Source organism: Vicia villosa, unplaced genomic scaffold (assembly GCF_029867415.1).
Source record: "Vicia villosa cultivar HV-30 ecotype Madison, WI unplaced genomic scaffold, Vvil1.0 ctg.000864F_1_1, whole genome shotgun sequence".
Classification (NCBI taxonomy): Eukaryota; Viridiplantae; Streptophyta; class Magnoliopsida; order Fabales; family Fabaceae; genus Vicia; species Vicia villosa.
In genome coordinates, this window is record NW_026705391.1 from 99,140 (window position 1) to 118,711 (window position 19,572).

The window sequence follows — 19,572 nt, forward strand, 5'->3', positions numbered from 1 at the left end:
CCTCGGACATGATACATTCGCATCATGCAATGATACTTTGGGAAAGAACCTATCTGAATTGTAGTATCGGGTAGCGACTAGGTTCTCAACATTTGTCAAGAGTAGTCCCCCTACTACTTCCTAAAGGCCAAGATGGGTTAAAGGTGACTAAAGGTCCTTGAGCTCCGGCGCACCCACATGCACATACATAGACCTCCCTCATTTGAGAAAGGTGTGCATATAGCTATGGAGTCCTAACTCAAGCGTGAAATTCATATTGACTCATCTCCCACATATGTGAAAGAGGTCGCCATGACTATGCCACTCCTATCTCAAGTGTACTTGAATCCGGGTATAGGATTTGTCCTTCATTTATTTCCCGAAACAGCCCTGAAAAATAAAGCAAGCAAAGCAAACAATAGAAAACATTTAAGTGATCCTAAACTTTTAAAGTAACCCCTCTTTTATTCGAAAAATCCCCAATAGAGTCGCCAGTTCTGTAATACGGTGAACTGAATTTATAGAAATGTCACGGTAAGCAAGAGTCGCCACCGACTTTTATTTTATCCAATTTATAGAAAGGCTAAAAGAACAGAAAAAGACCTTTTAAGAGATTTTGAGTTCGGGGGGTAGGTTATACAAAAGGAAGGTGTAAAGCACCCTTTGTATCCATGGGCTCTTAATTGCTTAGCTCACTTTGTTTTCAAAATGTTTGAATTGTTTGAAAAGTGGGGTGTGAATAGAAATTTGAATAAGAACTTTAGCTTGTAAATAAGCGTAGTCTTTTTGAATTTGATTTTGAAAATAAGTGGGAAAATATTTTTGATTTGAATTTGAATTTGAAAAAGCGCAAGCAATTAAAAGCAATTACCCTAAAATTATAGAAATGTTCTTTTAGCTTTTCAGAGGAAAGGGCTATCCATACCATAAAGAGGGAGGTAGTCATTTCATTGGATTCTGAAGGGTCATCGAGTTATCGTTCGCCATAAGACTGCCCCTGCCATAAAGAGGGCAGGTAGTCTAAGGGAAGGATATAATAGTCATTTAATCTTTTAGGCAACAGGCGAGGACACCTTAGCAATGGGGACAATCATCGTTTATAAGGCAACCTCGAGGGACAAAATTGATGATGAATGAACTGAGGGCAACATTTGGTTTAGGTATCCTCGGAACCGAGGGACTTGACTATTTTTACTATAATTAGAGGCAACAAGCAACAGTAATAAGGCAACAAGAGGGATTACCCTAAAGGTGTGTGTGTGTGGCATAATCACGTGATTAAATTCAGATATATTATCTTGTAATTTAGTGAGCTATGTCCATTTTAATAATCTTGCCACTCCCTAGGATTACTAACCATAGCAGAAAAATAAAACAGTTTAATGGTCCTACGCTATTACAATAAACACCTGTATGCAGGAAAATTAAAGGCAGAAAAATAAAGGCGGAAAATAAAGCCTTATGGCCACAGCAATACAACCTGAATGCAGTTACATAATTGGTAAAAAATTGCGGGGAAAAATAAAGGAGAATATTCTAAGCAAGCAATACAGCCAGTGAGCAGTTACATGATTTATGTAGATGTTTTGATTGGCTGCATTTTGTGGTAAAACATTCATGTGTATTCTGTTGTCTTGACTAAGGTCATGACATGTGGTGTGTAGTGTTAAAGGTTATGCAGGTTCTGGTTGTGTAAGCTAATACATGCTGTGAGTTGGATGTCATGCTCGACGTCATGACATCAGTGTTTGACAGCAGTAGCTGCTACATTTTCTATTCTATTTCTATTATGTTTCCTTATTTATCTCAGTCTTTATTTTGGGAAACTAAAGATTGTGCTGATTGTACATCAGTAATAGAACAAATCATAGGCTGTCTTTTTGGCACCCTGATATGTGAGAAGCTGAGAATTGAAGTGAAGAATACTGTTTGCTGTGATTTATGCAGAACATGGAATGTCACGACATGCTCTGTGACATCAGTATTTGACAGCAGTTACTGTTATATTTAACTGTCACGCGCCTGCTGAGCTGGAATATAAAGATTCAGTTTTGGTTTTAAAAGATGCAGAATATTCTTTTGAATATTATGCAATCCTATGTGGCAGGTTTAAAGGTCAAGAGAATCAAGATTAGAATATTGGAGAATTATGCAGTTTCCAATTATGAAGATAAATTAGGAAACTTATGATTGAAGACCTTGTTTTTAGCAGAAAGTTTTCTGTGATTTGTAACAGCAAATAATGTTGTGATTGTAAGCCCAAGTCCAGTTGGGAATAGGTTATAAATAGGAAACTTTGTAACCTAGTTTATGGAGCTAGCCGGCGTTTAGAAAGATGTAACTATTAGGGTTAGTTGTGTAGGTGAACCTCCCGGTTTGTGGGAAGGTCACTGATTTGTGCCTCGAAGCCTGTAGGTAAGAGGTTTGTTTTATTCACTCAGAAGTTGTAAAGCAATGAGTGGAGTTGTGTGCTTGGAGGAAGCTTTGAAGCAACTCTAAGATATGTTTATTTGTGTGCTTTGAATGTTGGTAATTAAGCCGTCGATGCAGTGGCTGAGTTGTTGACTGCTAGACATCATTGGTATGATTGGGAGTGGAATGGAGATATTCCATATCTAGGGAGAACCTAGGTAGAAGGGTCATTGGGTAGTGATTAAGTGAGGAGTTGTAAACTGGGAGTTTAGCTCTGAATTGATACTGCTAATAGTGGACTTCATCCCTGGCTTGGTATGCCCCCAGAGTAGGTTGATTGAACCGAACTGGGTGAACAATTCTGTTGTGTTGTTTATGTTTCTGCATTGTTTATTTGTAAGTTCAGTTTGGATGTCATAACATCGTGCATGACATCAGTGTGTGATTTAATGACTGTGCTAACACAGAATCTCTGCAAAGCAGATTTGTTTATGTTAACTGAACTGATATGTGATCCCAACACTTCCAGACTTCTGGATGTTAGAAGTAATAAGAAATTGGGGGATCTGTATGTACTGCCTCAGCTAAGCTGATGACAGAAAAGATGTCGTGACATTGTGTATGACATTCTGAGTCTGTCTTACCAGAATTTCAATTGGTATCAGAGCAGGCATCCTGTCTGTTTCTGGATGAGATCCATGGGAGATACTTTCTGGTTGTTGGAGGTAGTTGATTGTTTGAACATTCATGTTCATATTGAATGGTCCCTAGAAGTGGAGGATGGACCTATGTGTGGAAGACTGGACCAAACTGACCATAACAGGTGTATTCTCTTGGCAAGGGAAGATGGTGTTACTGATATCCAAATGATTCATGCGGGAGTGAAGAATTTGGGGCGTTTTATTCAGCATATAGCAGGGTACAGAGAAGAAGATTGTCAAAACCTTCATGCGGGAGTGAAGTTAATGATAAGGTATTCTTTGTGCTTATCTGTCTCTTTCTGGTCAGAATATTGGTTAGGTCTTGTTGTGTTGCTTGAAGAAGAAGCAAGCATATCGTTGGATTGTTCAGCTGCAATTCTTGGATGTCATGCTTACAACTGGTTCTGGGAGTAAGCATTGTGTAATCTCTGTTGATATATGGCTATTTTCTGCTGCATAGCATCTGATGCATAATCCTATCTTTGAAAGAAGATCTCTAGGGTTATATGGTTTTCAACAGAATTTCTAGCAGATTGTTCTCAACTTTAGTACAAGTGTCAAAGATACTTGAGATCTTTTCTCAAGTCCACTCATAAAGGCATGGTTATTGAGGTTGAAGAGGTTCAAATGATCAGCGTTCCTCATATTCATCTGCAAAGTTGTTTGATGATCTTCAAGATTGTCAAGAATTGTGTGTTCCAAGAAGAAGGAACTGATGGCATACTGGTTTGCAGCTACCAGTTGAAGAACAGATGTTCTGGTGCTGAACTTATGTAGTGTGAGTACATTTGTTTGGAACCTACTCCTGATCTGGAAGAGGAGACATCTGCTTTTTGTGTTGATTGGTCAGAATACAATCAATTGAACCTTCCATCCCAAATGTTAGTTTATTTCAGGCATAAGCTTATGGGAGTTGGAAGAAGAGCTCAGTGTAAGTGAAAGGATTCATTCAGGTTTTCTTTTCAAGACCTCTATGAAAATCCAAAGATGAGCTTGTATCTGGTATGTCCTTTTGATCAAAGGAACCAGATGTGTGAATTGTTTTCTTAACCATAGAACAGTTAGTGTTGAAAACTGAATACTGTGTATCGTGCATAGTGAAATATGGTTTTGAATATTGTGTGATGATTCAAGGGAGTCAGATTACTGTGTGGAATCTGAGGTATTTTCAGGAGTTATGTCATAAGTGAATCTGTTCCAGAAACCTTGTTGAGATATGGCATATATTATCCCTTAATCATGAATGATGTGTAGCTGACTGATGCAAAGGTTATTGTTTTAGGCCTGAGGTTTATTGAGGATAAATTTTAGTTGTTTTCCGCTGCATGGTATCTCTGTTAACCATGGTTTATGTAAGTATAGTATCCTCAACTGGTGTATGAAGTATGTATAGGTATAACTCATGGAGTTAGTTGCCTCTAGTAGGGATGTTGTATAATGAGACTTTTATGTACAATGCATGGATAAGCTGTGTGGAGTTTCCATGATTGCTTGTTTGAGGGGGAGATTTGGTTAACCTCCCCACGTCTGATTCAGCCTTGTGTTTAGTTGGCTACTGAACGGTGTCACATGGGTTCTGGTTGTTGTGAGACACATTTGTAAGGAAAGATTCATCTCTCTCTTTCCTAAGGGTGAATCTAACTGGGAAAGGATTTAAGATCAATTGTTATTTGTGCAAAGTACAAGTATTTAATTGATTATCCTTGGAAGTTCAAGATAACTGATGTTCTTAAAGATGTTGGAACATCTCTTCTTCAAGACCATGTACAGGAAGGATAGTGCAATTGTTTTAAGATCTATCTCTTTGGTGGCAGCAGAAGCATATGATCACTGAAAAAGGTTTCCTGGCAAGAAACATGTTCAGCTTTGGAGTGCACAAGAAGAAGAAGACATCATAATCTTGATGGTGGTTACTTGGATCAGTTTATTTCTGATCTAGGTAAGGAAGTGCATTGGCTAATGCATACTGTGAAGTCAAGAACAAGTGGCAGTATTCTTGACATCATGGAAATAGCTTTGCTCAAGGAAGTGGCATCCTTGGTACAGCTAGAGGATTAGTCTCTAACTAGTCCTTCTGATGACTCATGCATCAGAGTGTCTGATGTTGTTGGAAAAGAAGCAGAGTATTCATAAAAGTGTGAGCTTGGATGACATAACTGCATAACTGCAGGATGGAGGTTGCGTACTCAAACTTGGTTTCACAATCAGGTCTATGAGAGCATTGAACTCTGGTTCTGTAAAGGGAGGAAGTTCTTTCAAGTGGCAGAAGAAGGAGCTGAATTCAACAGCTAGATGTTAAAACACAATGTGTTGACATTTGGTTCATCTCAGAAGTGGGTTCGAAGGATCATGATAATCAACATATGGCAGCTGATTATTCTTGAGGATAGTCTTAGACAAATTACTTTTGGGCAAAAGAGTAATAAGTTGAAGACAAAAAGGAGGTGTTTTCTATTCACCTCTTGGAGCTTGTGGTAGAAGTTATGAGCTATCTATGAAAGAGTGCATCTTGTAATATAGATCTCCCATTGTGGGTGACTTATTGTATTCTAATCAAGCTGGTGGCGAAGTGGTATCTAAAGATTATCAGATGGTGTTTTTTTTGTGTGTCGTGGTCATGTCATGCAGAGTAACTTTTAAGGGGGAGCTGTACGTTGCTTTGGCAATATTTATGGCCAAACAGGGGGAGAAGAGATTGTCACCCCAAATCATATTGAACAAGTTGTTTTTGTTCATGTTATGCGATAGTGTAGCTTGTGGAACTTATTCAGCAGGTCTGATGTTTTGATGTGCTTTAGCAATTCTGCATAACTGGTAGTTTGCTAGTTGTTTTTGTGCTGCTGTGGTGACAGAATGTTTTAGCCAAAAATTTGCCAAAGGGGGAGATTGTAGATGTTTTGATTGGCTGCATTTTATGGTAAAACATTCATGTGTATTCTGTTGTCTTGACTAAGGTCATGACATGTGGTGTGTAGTGTTAAAGGTTATGCAGGTTCTGGTTGTGTAAGCTAATACATGCTGTGAGTTGGATGTCATGCTCGACGTCATGACATCAGTGTTTGACAGCAGTAGCTGCTACATTTTCTATTCTATTTCTATTATGTTTCCTTATTTATCTCAGTCTTTATTTTGGGAAACTAAAGATTGTGCTGATTGTACATCAGTAATAGAACAAATCATAGGCTGTCTTTTTGGCACCCTGATATGTGAGAAGCTGAGAATTGAAGTGAAGAATACTGTTTGCTGTGATTTATGCAGAACATGGAATGTCACGACATGCTCTGTGACATCAGTATTTGACAGCAGTTACTGTTATATTTAGCTGTCACGCGCCTGCTGAGCTGGAATATAAAGATTCAGTTTTGGTTTTAAAAGATGCAGAATATTCTTTTGAATATTATGCAATCCTATGTGGCAGGTTTAAAGGTCAAGAGAATCAAGATTAGAATATTGGAGAATTATGCAGTTTCCAATTATGAAGATAAATTAGGAAACTTATGATTGAAGACCTTGTTTTTAGCAGAAAGTTTTCTGTGATTTGTAACAGCAAATAATGTTGTGATTGTAAGCCCAAGTCCAGTTGGGAATAGGTTATAAATAGGAAACTTTGTAACCTAGTTTATGGAGCTAGCCGGCGTTTAGAAAGATGTAACTATTAGGGTTAGCTGTGTAGGTGAACCTCCCGGTTTGTGGGAAGGTCACTGATTTGTGCCTCGAAGCCTGTAGGTAAGAGGTTTGTTTTATTCACTCAGAAGTTGTAAAGCAATGAGTGGAGTTGTGTGCTTGGAGGAAGCTTTGAAGCAACTCTAAGATATGTTTATTTGTGTGCTTTGAATGTTGGTAATTAAGCCGTCGATGCAGTGGCTGAGTTGTTGACTGCTAGACATCATTGGTATGATTGGGAGTGGAATGGAGATATTCCATATCTAGGGAGAACCTAGGTAGAAGGGTCATTGGGTAGTGATTAAGTGAGGAGTTGTAAACTGGGAGTTTAGCTCTGAATTGATACTGCTAATAGTGGACTTCATCCCTGGCTTGGTATGCCCCCAGAGTAGGTTGATTGAACCGAACTGGGTGAACAATTCTGTTGTGTTGTTTATGTTTCTGCATTGTTTATTTGTAAGTTCAGTTTGGATGTCATAACATCGTGCATGACATCAGTGTGTGATTTAATGACTGTGCTAACACAGAATCTCTGCAAAGCAGATTTGTTTATGTTAACTGAACTGATATGTGATCCCAACACTTCCAGACTTCTGGATGTTAGAAGTAATAAGAAATTGGGGGATCTGTATGTACTGCCTCAGCTAAGCTGATGACAGAAAAGATGTCGTGACATTGTGTATGACATTCTGAGTCTGTCTTACCAGAATTTCAATTTATAATAGCAAGCAATAGTATTGAGGCAAATAGGAGGATAAATAATAAAACCAAAATTAATAAAGAAAAATTAAAATAAAGGCACACGACAATGATAGAGTGTGAGATGAGAGGAGAAATTCGCAAATTAAGTTAGAAAAATCAGGGTTAACAAACCTAATGGCACACCTAAACCTTTAAGGTTGATGGCTAAAAAACCTAATGATATTAAATTAATTATTACTGTAAAAAAACCTAACCATAAACCTACAAGGTTAATTTAAGAAAACTTACTGTGACCTAAAAAGGTTTGTGAGGTTTGGAAATCGTGTTAATGGGCAACACCTACATGGGGTTACCTAGGGTTCGTGAGGCCAAAAAACCTAAAATTAAATATATGTTATAAAACCTAATTAATTTAATCGAAACCCTAATTTTCTAATTAATTAATTAATTAATCTAACTGTCCTAATTATTCTATTAATTAAACAACTAACTACCCTAAAATTTTTAATTAATTTAATACTCTAGAAAAGCTAATCTAAAAAGGAGTTTAATGTTAAAAAAAAGAAATTAAAATAAAAAAGAAAAGAAAAAGCCAAAAGAAAGAAAGGAAAAAAAACAAAATAAATAAATAAACAAACCAGGATTTGAATCCGGTGTGGATGATCTGTGAGGATTCATGATAGACTGCGCTTTTCGAGCCATTGGATCAAGCGCTGTGGAAATCTGATGGTTCACAGGTGAAGCTGCATCATGGTCGTGCGTGGGGAGAGAGCATTGGATCTAGGAACACCTAAGAACACACAAATGCACAAAAATATTTGTAAGGGAGTAGGGTTTGAACCCCTGTCTTGAAGATGAAGAGTCTCCTTGTATGGCCAGTTGTGCTGCGCTGTTAACTGTTTAATATACCAAACAAAAACAAACAAATATAAAATTATGTGTTTATTTGAGAAAGTCAAGAGGAATCAAACTGGGGCCCACATGGTGGCGCGTTCAGCCAATGAGGAAAGGGGAGAGAGTGTCCTTCCGTTGACTGCCCAATGACATGAAGGAAGAAGGATTGGAATTATTGACCAGCCAATAGAAGAACACGAAACTGCCATGCACGCCTGAGCCAAGGTCAACCTCCGCCGGCGCCAGAAACAACCTTCTTCTCTGGTTGCCACACAAATCCAAAACCTGCAAATAGCCATCATAAAACGCGAAAGGAATACCCTACCCCCCTAATTTGGGGTCTGCGATTTCATTAGTGTAGTCCTTTTAACCTGTAAGTTCCTGTATATGGAGATATGAAGAAGATAATAAATCACGGGCAACAATGGAAGGGGTCGATTCTTACGTGAAAGCTTGCATGTGATGGCCCAGATCCACTTATTCCAACCTCCTGAATCCGATGGTGGCAGCGGCTTGGCCTGAAAATGTCTAAAACGGCGCATACAAGTCAATCCGAACCTTATGCCCTAACAATGGAATACTATGATTTATGCGTCAAACCTCATGAACAATGATTCAAACCTGCTCTAAACATTAGTATGAACTCAAATATGCGATTAGTTTACGTTAAAACATAATAAAATGCGATATGCAACAATCAAAACATGTATGAATGTGAAGAACACAACCTATACCTTCCAGGCCTTACACGACTTAACTAATGGTCCATACCTACCCTTTAGTGCGCCAGGAATGAATTGGAATTGATGGAATTGATGGACAGTGGCCGGAAGGAGTTTTTGATAGTATCCTTGTTTTCCTCACTTTTGTAACTATGAAAACCCTAGTTTCTCTTTCTATTTTTTCGTCCTCCTCATGCCAATAATGTTATGCATATATATGAGAAAGAATTAGGTCAAGAGTTTTGAAAAGAATCAGATCTTTGGTGACATGGAAATTAAGAAAGATTTTATACCAAATCTTTCTAATTTTGACCAAAACCTCTCAAAATAGGCTCTCCACGAATTTGGACTCTTTTATGATGTTATTTGGGCCTTTGGATGATTGAAAGTGAACCCACATAATTTATTTCATGATTTTAGTTATTTTACTTAATTAATTTAGCTTTTAAATGAATAAAAATCTAAATAAACTAAATAAAGGTCACAAAGATGTGAGAATAAATTTATAGGCCCCTTATTAGGTCACAAACATGTTTAAAGTCCAAAACCTTGGCCCATTAGTCAAAAAAGGCCAAATTGCTCAATTAGGGTTTTATAGATTTCTTGAAATTTGGTCAACTTCTTCAATGCATAACTCCTTCAATTTTTATGGTATGGAAGCTTTTTAGGACTTTTTGGAAAGCTCAAGATTTCCTCTACAAGCTACTCTGGAACATATTTTTCATTTGGAGATTTTATCTTGATGATATTGCTCTTGACAAAAAACTGCTTTTTGCGATCTTCTAGAAGGACCTATAATGTTTTGGCTCATATCTCTTAAATGAAGCATTTTTGGCCTTGGCTTTAGAGAGCCAAAGTTGTAAATAATTCAATTTCCTTCAAAATGAGCTTTGAATGGGAAATTTCTGATGTTCCATGTGAAAGTTATGGCTGGTCAAAGTTTAGTTGACTTTCTCCTAGAAAACCCTAGTTTAGAAACTATAGGTTTTGTTGATTTTTGAGCTTCCCTTGATGAATCATGATCAACCCTTGATCAAATGATGAATGATACTTCAAAATGAGGATGTTGACCAAAAATCAGGAATTTTGACTTTACTTTGACCACAGTTGACTTTTAGATCAAACAAGTCGACTGTTGACCATTTGAACTGTAGACTGAGCAATCTTATGAATCAGAGCTTGCAACTTGGCTTGAGGATCCTTTGAGGCATATGAGAGGCCATGGGATCCATTTGAGGTCTTAGAACTTGATTTGATCTTGAGAGAAGGAAAACCCTAGATGTGGGTTAATTGCTAAGGAGCCAGGTATGTGTGCCCAATCCCTGTATCGTCTTGCGCAATTGAAGATCATATGAGTCAAGATATTTTTAAAAAATGATGGGCAAATTTTGGGGTATGACACTAGCCCAGGTACCTTTTGAACTTCCATGGCTTTCATACGTTTTCAAGCAGCTTTTACTTGTCATCAGGATGTTCGTTCTCATAGTAGTAGCCCTCTTCTTCCTCAGAGGGCTTGACAGAATCATGGTTGCTTTTCGCATCTGTTTTGACACTAGCATCGTCCTTTTGTTCATCGTCATGCTCTTCGGAAACCTTGACTTCTTCAGCTTTGTTGAGTGGTCCTCGAAATCTTCCTCCTATGTTAAGGACACCCACAGATCTTCTAGTCTTTTTCTCTTTCTTGGTCAGAAGAGTTTTCAGCTCGTATTATCCCCTGGACAAGTTCAGAATCAAAGCTTGGAACTGGGTGTTCTGAGCCTGAAGGTCTTTGACTGATTGCTCGAGATCCATTTGTGCTGAAATAAACAGCGAGGAAAGATGAGAGACCTGTTATAGAAACCTGTGATGCAATGTTTATGAATGCATATGCAATGTTTTCAAGGATATTTAGGAATTTAGTTAGCAACGTTAGAAAATGATCTAGTCGCGTCTTCGTTTGCAGAACTCTGATTCTTGAATATTCTTCTATGGTAGTCAAGCTCACCATATCTAGTGGGTCATAACCTCTAATTCGGGATACCTCTGAATTTGAAAGTATATGGCTAGAGGAAAATAAATCCTCTTTCCCCTTGATAGGTACTGTGTCTTTAAATTGGAAGGCATACGGCCAAAGGAAAATAAATCCTCTTGCCCCTAGGTAGGAATTTAGTCCTTGATAACAGTACCTGAAATCGTGCGCCCTAAATCCCTGAGATCCTTGAAAAGGTTAGTAAACATGCAATGTTATGATGTCATGATGTCATGCGAATGTAATACAATAGGTAAAGCATAAGGTAATAAGGACGAAATGTCCTACAAGCAAATCCTGCAAGGAAATATAAGGGTTAGTAACACATACAAGCAAGTCACACAAATGTCCTTAGGTTTAAAGGCTTGCATGGAGTTTGACTAGGTAACTACCTTCCCCAATAGGTACTTCTATGGATAAGAGTGAATTTAGTAACAGGGTTCTGCCAGTTACTCAGAATTGTCAGCCCCTCTAAAGCACCCTCGGACATGATGCATTCGCATCATGCAATGATACTTTAAGAAAGATCCTATCTGAATTGTAGTATCGGGTAGCGACTAGGCCCTCAACATTTGTCAAGAGTAGCCCCCCACTACGTCCTAAAGGCCAAGATGGGTTAAAGGGTAACTAAAGGTCCTTAAGCTCCGGCGCACCCAAAGGTACATAAATAGACCTCCCTCATTTGAGAAAGGTGTGTATATATCTATGGAGTCCTAACTTAAGTGTGAACTTCATATTGACTCATCTCCCACATATGTGAAAGAGGTCGCCATGACTATGCCACTCCTATCTTAAGTGTACTTGAATCCGGGTATAGGATTCATCCTTCATTTAATTCCCAAGCAACCTTTAAAATAAAGCAAGCAAAGCAAACATTAAGTGATCCTAAACTTTAAGGTAACCCCTCTTTTTATTTATCCCCAACAGAGTCGCCAGTTCTGTAATACGATGGGATAACTGACTTTTAGAAATGTTGCGGATAGTAAGAGTCGCCACCGACTTTTATTTTATCCAATTGGAAAGGCGAAAAGAACAAGAAAGACCTTTGAAAGATTTTCAGTTTGGGGGGGTAGGTTATACAAAGGGAAGGTATAAGCACCCTTTGTATCCATGGTTATCCATAGGCTCTTAATTGCTTAGCTCACTTGTTTGTTTGAATTATTTGAAAAGAAATGTAGTGTGTTTAGAAAAGATTTGAATAAGGACTTTAGCTTGTAAATAAGCGTAGCCTTTTGGAAATCATTTTGAAAAGGAGGTGTGAAAAGCATTTTGGATTTTGAATTGAATGTGAGCAAGCATTTAAGAACACCTACCCTAAGATTGTCTTTCATGTTCTTTAAGTCTTTCAGGCGAAAGGGTCTATCCATACCATGAGAGGGCAGAAAGTCTTTCAATTGGATGTTTAAGGGTCATCGGAGTCATCGTTCTCCACAAGACTGTCCCTACCATACAGAGGGAAGGTAGTCTAAGGGAAGGATATAATAGTCATTTTAGGCAACAGTAAGGATACCTTAGCATTCGAAGGGACTATCATCATTTATCGAGGCAACATCGAGGGACGAGATCATTTTATTCGGAGGCAACTTGAAGGGACTATGATCTTTTATTCCGAGGGACTATGATGATTTTATCGAAGGCAACAGGCTAAGGAGTCCTTACGCTTGAAGGGACTCGCCTATTTGATCGAAAGGCAGCAGAAGAGGAGTCACCCTAAAGGTGTGTGTGTGTGCACCAATCACGTGAGTTCAGTTCAAATATTCATCTTTGCAGTTTATGAGCTACGTTGAATTATTAGTTGTCACTCCCTATTTTACTAACCACGCAGTTAATAGTACACAGAAATTTAAAACAGTTTATGGGTGCGGAAAGTAAAATGCGGAAAGTAAAAAGTCCTAATTACTATTACATCAAAATTGAATGAGCGACCTATACACCTTATAGAATTAAAAAGACGGAAATTAAATTATTAAATAAATAGCATAATTAAATAAAAGCATAATTTAAATAATGACGGAAATTAAATAGCAAATATTCATACATGCGACATTCAATGTATTTTGAGATGAGAAGAGAGTCGCGAGAAAATCAAAGTTGGAAAAATCAGGGTTAAAGGAGATTGATTGAAAACCTAAGTTAATTCAATTATTAATCCTAATTCTACTTATTTATCTTAAGTTTACTTGTTGTTAACTATTCAAATAATAAAAAAGCTAATTAATCCTAATTATAGGTTAACCAATTAAGTTATTTAACTAAAATAACTAACCTAACTAATTAAATTGATTAAAATAAAATTAAAGTTAATTATGTTAATCCTAATTTCTAAATTAGTGGTCTATTAGTGAATTAATTTTAATTGCATTTTAGTTTAAAAAAACAAACTCAAAAAGAAATACAAAAATAAAAATAAAAATAAAAGAGTTAAAGAACCTGGGGGTGTAGTCTGGAAGGAGAGGTGAAGCCCAACAATCAAGCCCAATGAGAAGATGAGTCCAGGGCGTGGGGTACAATCTGGAATAGTGGGGTTTGAACAGCAATGTCTGGCCCAATTCTGAAAAGAAGCCAGGGTGTATATTCCAGCGTAACAACCTCCGGAGTGAGTACCATGGGCGCGCGTCTTGGTCTGTTGGTTTCAGACTCGATGAGATCCAATGGCTGAAGGCTGAGAGACTACCACGAACTTGCGTAAGGGCGCTGCATGTAACCTGAGAATAATTTTAAACAAAACCATATTAAAAATAAAGGGGTGACCGCTGGGGATCGAACCAACGTCTTGATGATTGTGAACCTGTGCTTTTGCCAACCGATCCAACTTTTCATTCGTTTAATGGTTCCGTCACCAATAAATATATAAAAAAACAATTGCGAATTCTAAGAATAGTCAAACTGAGCCTAGGTAGACGTTGAACCACCAATCACGTGAAAAGAGAAGGTCGCTAATGGTTGATCAGCCATCTGGGCAGTTCCACGCGTGGACGAAAAGTCCCCATCACTATTCCATCTTCTTCTTTGTTTGGGCACAAGGATTTGCTACGATTTTGTTGCGATTTAGCTATGGATTCTGCATCAAATTTTCGTGGCCGTTCTTGTAAAATTAAAAACTCAAAGAAGCGACGTTAAACACTCAACCTAAGCACCCAGATCATATCCATATCAAGATACAAGTGTAATGATGCCTTCGTTTTGGCTTGTAACCCCTGGTATGTGGGAGAACGAAAACTCTCTTCTTGGAAACCCTAAGCATGGCATAACTCGTTCCACACGATCAAGCTTAGAACTAATGGTCCTATCCTTTTCTAAACATCACCAGAAACACGTTAGAGGCATTAGATTTTATTAAATCATAGTGAACAGTTGGAAACGAAAACTCATGCACCAAGAATAACATGAATGCGTATTACACAATATGGATGGCATGCGACTTGGTCAGTTATCCATTCTTACCTTTTGATACCTTATTAACAAGATTAGATGGTTGAGAAGCATTAAGAAGCCCTTGGATTAAGAGCACGCCAACTTCAATGTCTATTGAGTTTTTGTTCTTTGTAAACCCTAGTTCTCTCACCAATTTTCGTCCCCTATTCCTTGCCACATTCTTGCATATTTATAAGAAGAAGTAGGTTTAAAGGATGGGCTTGGACCTCATGTTTAAAGAGAAAATATTTTGATTTGAAAAATAATGTGAAAACTTGCTAATTTTGGATTTTATTATTTTCAATCTTTTCCAATCCCTTTTGCACGAAATTTAATCCATATTAATCATGTTTGGATGATTGGATTTGATTGGGAAATCCATCTTTTGATAAAATCTAATTATTTCATATTTTACTTAATTTATTTAACATTTAAATGAATAAAATTCAAATAAATGAAATAAATATCATAAAAATAAAATAAATAGGTTTATAAGTCTTGGAATGGTCCATGGATATGTTTTAGGTCCAAGAGTTAGGCCCAAGAATTCAAAATACCAAAATTCTCCATTTTGCATTAAGTGCAATTTCTCAAAATCGACCAACTTATGCAAGCCATAAATCATTCAATTTTTGTCATATGGAGATGATCTATGACTTTTTGGAAATTCCAAGATGTCCTCAACAAGCCCCTTTCAAACCCTTTTTCGATTTGGAAATTTTATCTTGATGATATGGCTTCTGAGAAAAAACTGCTTTTTGCGAGCTCCTAGAAGGACCTGTAATGTATTGACTCATATCTCTCTTATGCGGAAGCATTTCTTGACCTTGAGCCCAACATCAAAGTTGTAGAGAATGAAATTTCCTTGAGAATAGGCTTTGGTTGGGGAATTTCTAATAACGTATGAGAGAGATATGATCAGTCAAAGTTAGGTTGACTTTCTCCTCGAAACCCTAATTTAGAAACTTGGACTTTTGATGATTTTAGAGCTTTTCTTGATGAATCATTATCAACTCTTGATCAAATGATGAATCTTACTTCAAATTAAGGATGTTGACCAAAAATCAGGAGTTTTGACTGTATTTTGACCATAGTTGACTTTTAGGTCAAATAGATCGACTGTTGTTCATCTGAGCAGTTGACTGAGCAATCTTATGAATCAGAGTTTGAAACTTGGCATGAGGATCCTTTGAAGCATATGAGAGGCCATACGATCCATTTGAGGTCTTAGAACTTGATTTGATCTCGAGAGAAGTAAAACCCTAGTTGTGGGTTGATTGCTTAGGAGATAAGTAAGTGTGCCCAATTCTTGCATATGCTAGATTAACTAAAGATCATATGAGTCAAGATATATTGAAATATGATGGATAAATTTAGGGGTATGACAGGACGTAGCTGCGGACTTACCTGCGGGTTTTTCCGCAGGTCCTTCTTCTTCCATAAATCCTGCAAAATCAACGTTAATGAAGAAAGGAATTTTCCCAGGTCACCTAAACGGAACCTCACGGACTCAATGGTGGCACTGGTTTTGTCTGAAAATGCCTGTACTCAGAGATACAAAGAGCATATGCTCTATACCCTAACAATGGCATCACCTTGTTCCGGCTTCAAAGCTTCCAAACGATGACTTTATTACACTCTAAACACCATAACAAACACAACAGTATGCATAGAAATTATTTATATTGCGTTAATTAAAGGTTTGGATCTTAAAAAGAAAAAACGCAAACCATGGTAACTACAAAGGTGCTGATCATGCCTAGAGCTTCACGAATAGCATGTTTATGTTCCTGAGACGTTAAGCAATTGTTCTGTATCCTTGGAAGTGATCGAAAGAAGCTGAGCAGCAAGATCCATTATGCCCTAGTTTTTATGAGTTTTTAGAAGTTTGAAAACCCAGTCCTACCTTCCCAATTTTTGTCCTCCTTGATGCTGAACATGTTGACGATATATAGAGGACCAAATTAGGTTTATACATGGGCTTGAATATTGAGTTTTTGGATCACTTGGAATTTTGGAAAAAAATGATTGTTTCTTTCTATTTTTGGTCTCAATTTCAATCCAATCCTCATGATTTTATTTTGCACGAATTTAGATCAATTTTGAAGTATAATTGATGATTAGATTTGATTGGAAAATTAATCTTTTGATTAAATCCATTTATTTCATATTTTACTTAATTTATTTAACATTTAAATGAATAAAATTCAATTAAATGATATAAATATGATAAAAATAAAATAAATGGATTTATAAGTCTTGATATGGTCCATGAATATGTTTGAGATCCAAAAATTAGGCCCAAGGATTCAAAATACCAAAATTCTCCATTTTGTATTAAGTGCGATTTTGCAAAATCGATCAATTTGTGCAAGCCATAACTCATTCAATTTTGATCATATGAGTATGATCTAGGACTTTTTGGAAAGCCCAAGATGTCCTTTACAATCCACTTTGGAACCTTTTTTCCATTTGGAGATTTTATCTTGATGATATGGCTTCTGACAAAAAACTGCTTTTTGCGAGCTTCTAGAAGGACCTGTAATGTATTAGCTCATATCTCTCAAATGTTGCATTTATTGACTTTGGGCCCAACATCAAAGTTGTAGATAATCAAATTTCCTTGAGAATGAGCTTTGGTTGGGGAGTTTTTGAGAAAGTATGAGAGAGATATGATCAGTCAAAGTTGGGTTGACTTTCTCCTTAAAACCCTAATTTAGCAACTATGCATTTTGTTGATTTCTGAACTTTCCTTGATGAATCATGATCAACCCTTTATCAAATGGTGAATGCAACTTCAATATGTCGATGTTGACCAAAAATCAGGAATTTTGACCGTGGTTTGACCACAATTGACTTCTAGGTCAAACTAGTCGACTGTTGGTCATTTGAGCAGTTGAATGAGCAATCTTGGGAATTAGGGCTTGAAAATTGGCATAGGGATTCTCTGGGACATGTGGGAAGCCATGAAGTCCATTTGAGGTATTAGAACTTGAGTTTCCTTTGAGAAAGGCAAAAACCCTAGTTCAGAGGCTTATTGCTTAGGAGAGTGGTAATCAGACTTACTTTTCAGTGCTTGAGCCAAAATATTTTTTGAAATATGATGGGCAAATTTTGGGGTATGACAGGAACCAAAGAGGAAGAGGACAAAATCATGAACTTGGCTAAGGTAAGGGGGGACTTATCTGGTTAACTTCTATTATAGAGTTATAGGATGATAGTACAAAATAGGTGTATAATTCGTATCGATTGGGTCATATAATAGATTTAGGGATTTGGAATGTTTGGATGATAATTGTTCATTTTGATGAAACCTAATATGTTAGTATTGTTATGATGTTAATTGATGCTTGATATGTGTATTATAATGTGTATCGTGTGTTGTATGTGAATTCTGGTCTCCTTGGATCGTTCTGGTATGATTAGAGTGGAATTGAAATGTTTGAATTGCTGTAAATATGCATTTTTGGGGTTGCAGGTACGCAGTAATCGGTTACCGAGGGTGGGGTAACCGATTACCACTGTGTGAAAAGGTAGGGATTGTTGCCTGGGATGCAATAATTGGTTACTGAAAGAGGGGTAACCGATTACCCATACAAAAAACAGAATTATGAGTTTCGTGAAATACGGTAACCGGTTACTAGCATTTGGGTAACCGATTACCACTGATGGTTTTTGAAAAATGAAAATCTTATAAAACTCATAACTTTTGAACCGTTGCCCTGTTTTGTGTGCCGTTTCGAGTAGAGCGAACCTTGTGAAATGATCCTTATGATTATAGATGATGTGATTGTATTTAAATGATGCATATATATATATATATATAAACATGCTTGATGATGATGATGAATTGAGTATAGACGATGTTACTCGTAGACTTGACGATGGTATAAGTATGTTTCATGTGTTTGCATGCATTCATAATCATTGTGAGGCTGTATCCATGACGATATGTTGGATCAGTGAAGGGCATGATTCCCACTGTGCAGAATCTGTGCTGGCATGGCCGTATCTTGACGATGTTGGATCGGTCGGTGGGTTGTTGGTACCACATGCATAGTGTCAATTCATTCATATGCATTATTTTATAACATGATTGGATGTTTTCCAGTGTTGTGAATATTAATGATGTGTTGGTTGGTTGTGACGATGAAACTTGTCTGAATATCTGTTTATGATACAATTGGGTGAATGATGCGACTATGATGTGTTATTGTTCAGAACTTTATAACATTTGTTAATTATGACGAGACTCACCCTTACATGTTGTCATTTTTCAGATTGAGGATAGCGGCTTTTCGACTTGGTGAGGATTAGCTCATGATTCAGTGCGTTTAGTTTAGCGTCGGGTGTCATGCTCTGAAATTGTAACACTGGGGACGCGACGTTTCTGAGTTTTATGTTTTATACTCTAGTTGTTATTTGATGTTTGAAGGATAAAGTTTTAGAGATGTTAAACTTATCTGTGTGACCTAATTTCTGCCGTGTTAACATGAAATGTTATAATTTTATGATGGTTTCCTCAGTGAATGCATGACATGACGTATGATGTTTTATTAATTATTGAATTATGGCACCCTTATTTTCATGTACTCTGAATTAATCTATTTAATTGCGCGGGGTTTTAGAAGAGTGTTACACAGTATATAGTAAACACGGTGTATAATGTGTATGTGTAAATCATTGATCATGTTTATGAAATGAAGTTCACAAAATCCTTTTCCATTATAATATCATTCCCCCTGTCGATCTCTTACTGAATTCTGTTACATTCTAATAGTGTAACTGTTTTCTTCTTCCCCAAGCAGCCATGACCGTGCTCACGGTATTAGGTGAGAATATGTAGCAAGATAACAATTTAGAGAGGGGGTGAATAGACTTTTAAAACAAATTCAACCGATTATTCAGAAATGAATTAAAAGAGGTTTTCAGAGTATGCATGCTGAAATGTTTAGAGTGAAAATATGAGAATTATACTTGTATAGAAATTGTCTCGCATAAGCACTTAGTTACTTCACAAATATCATAGATTTTTTTAATGATGTTACACAAGGTATATGACTGATTTTGTTGTATA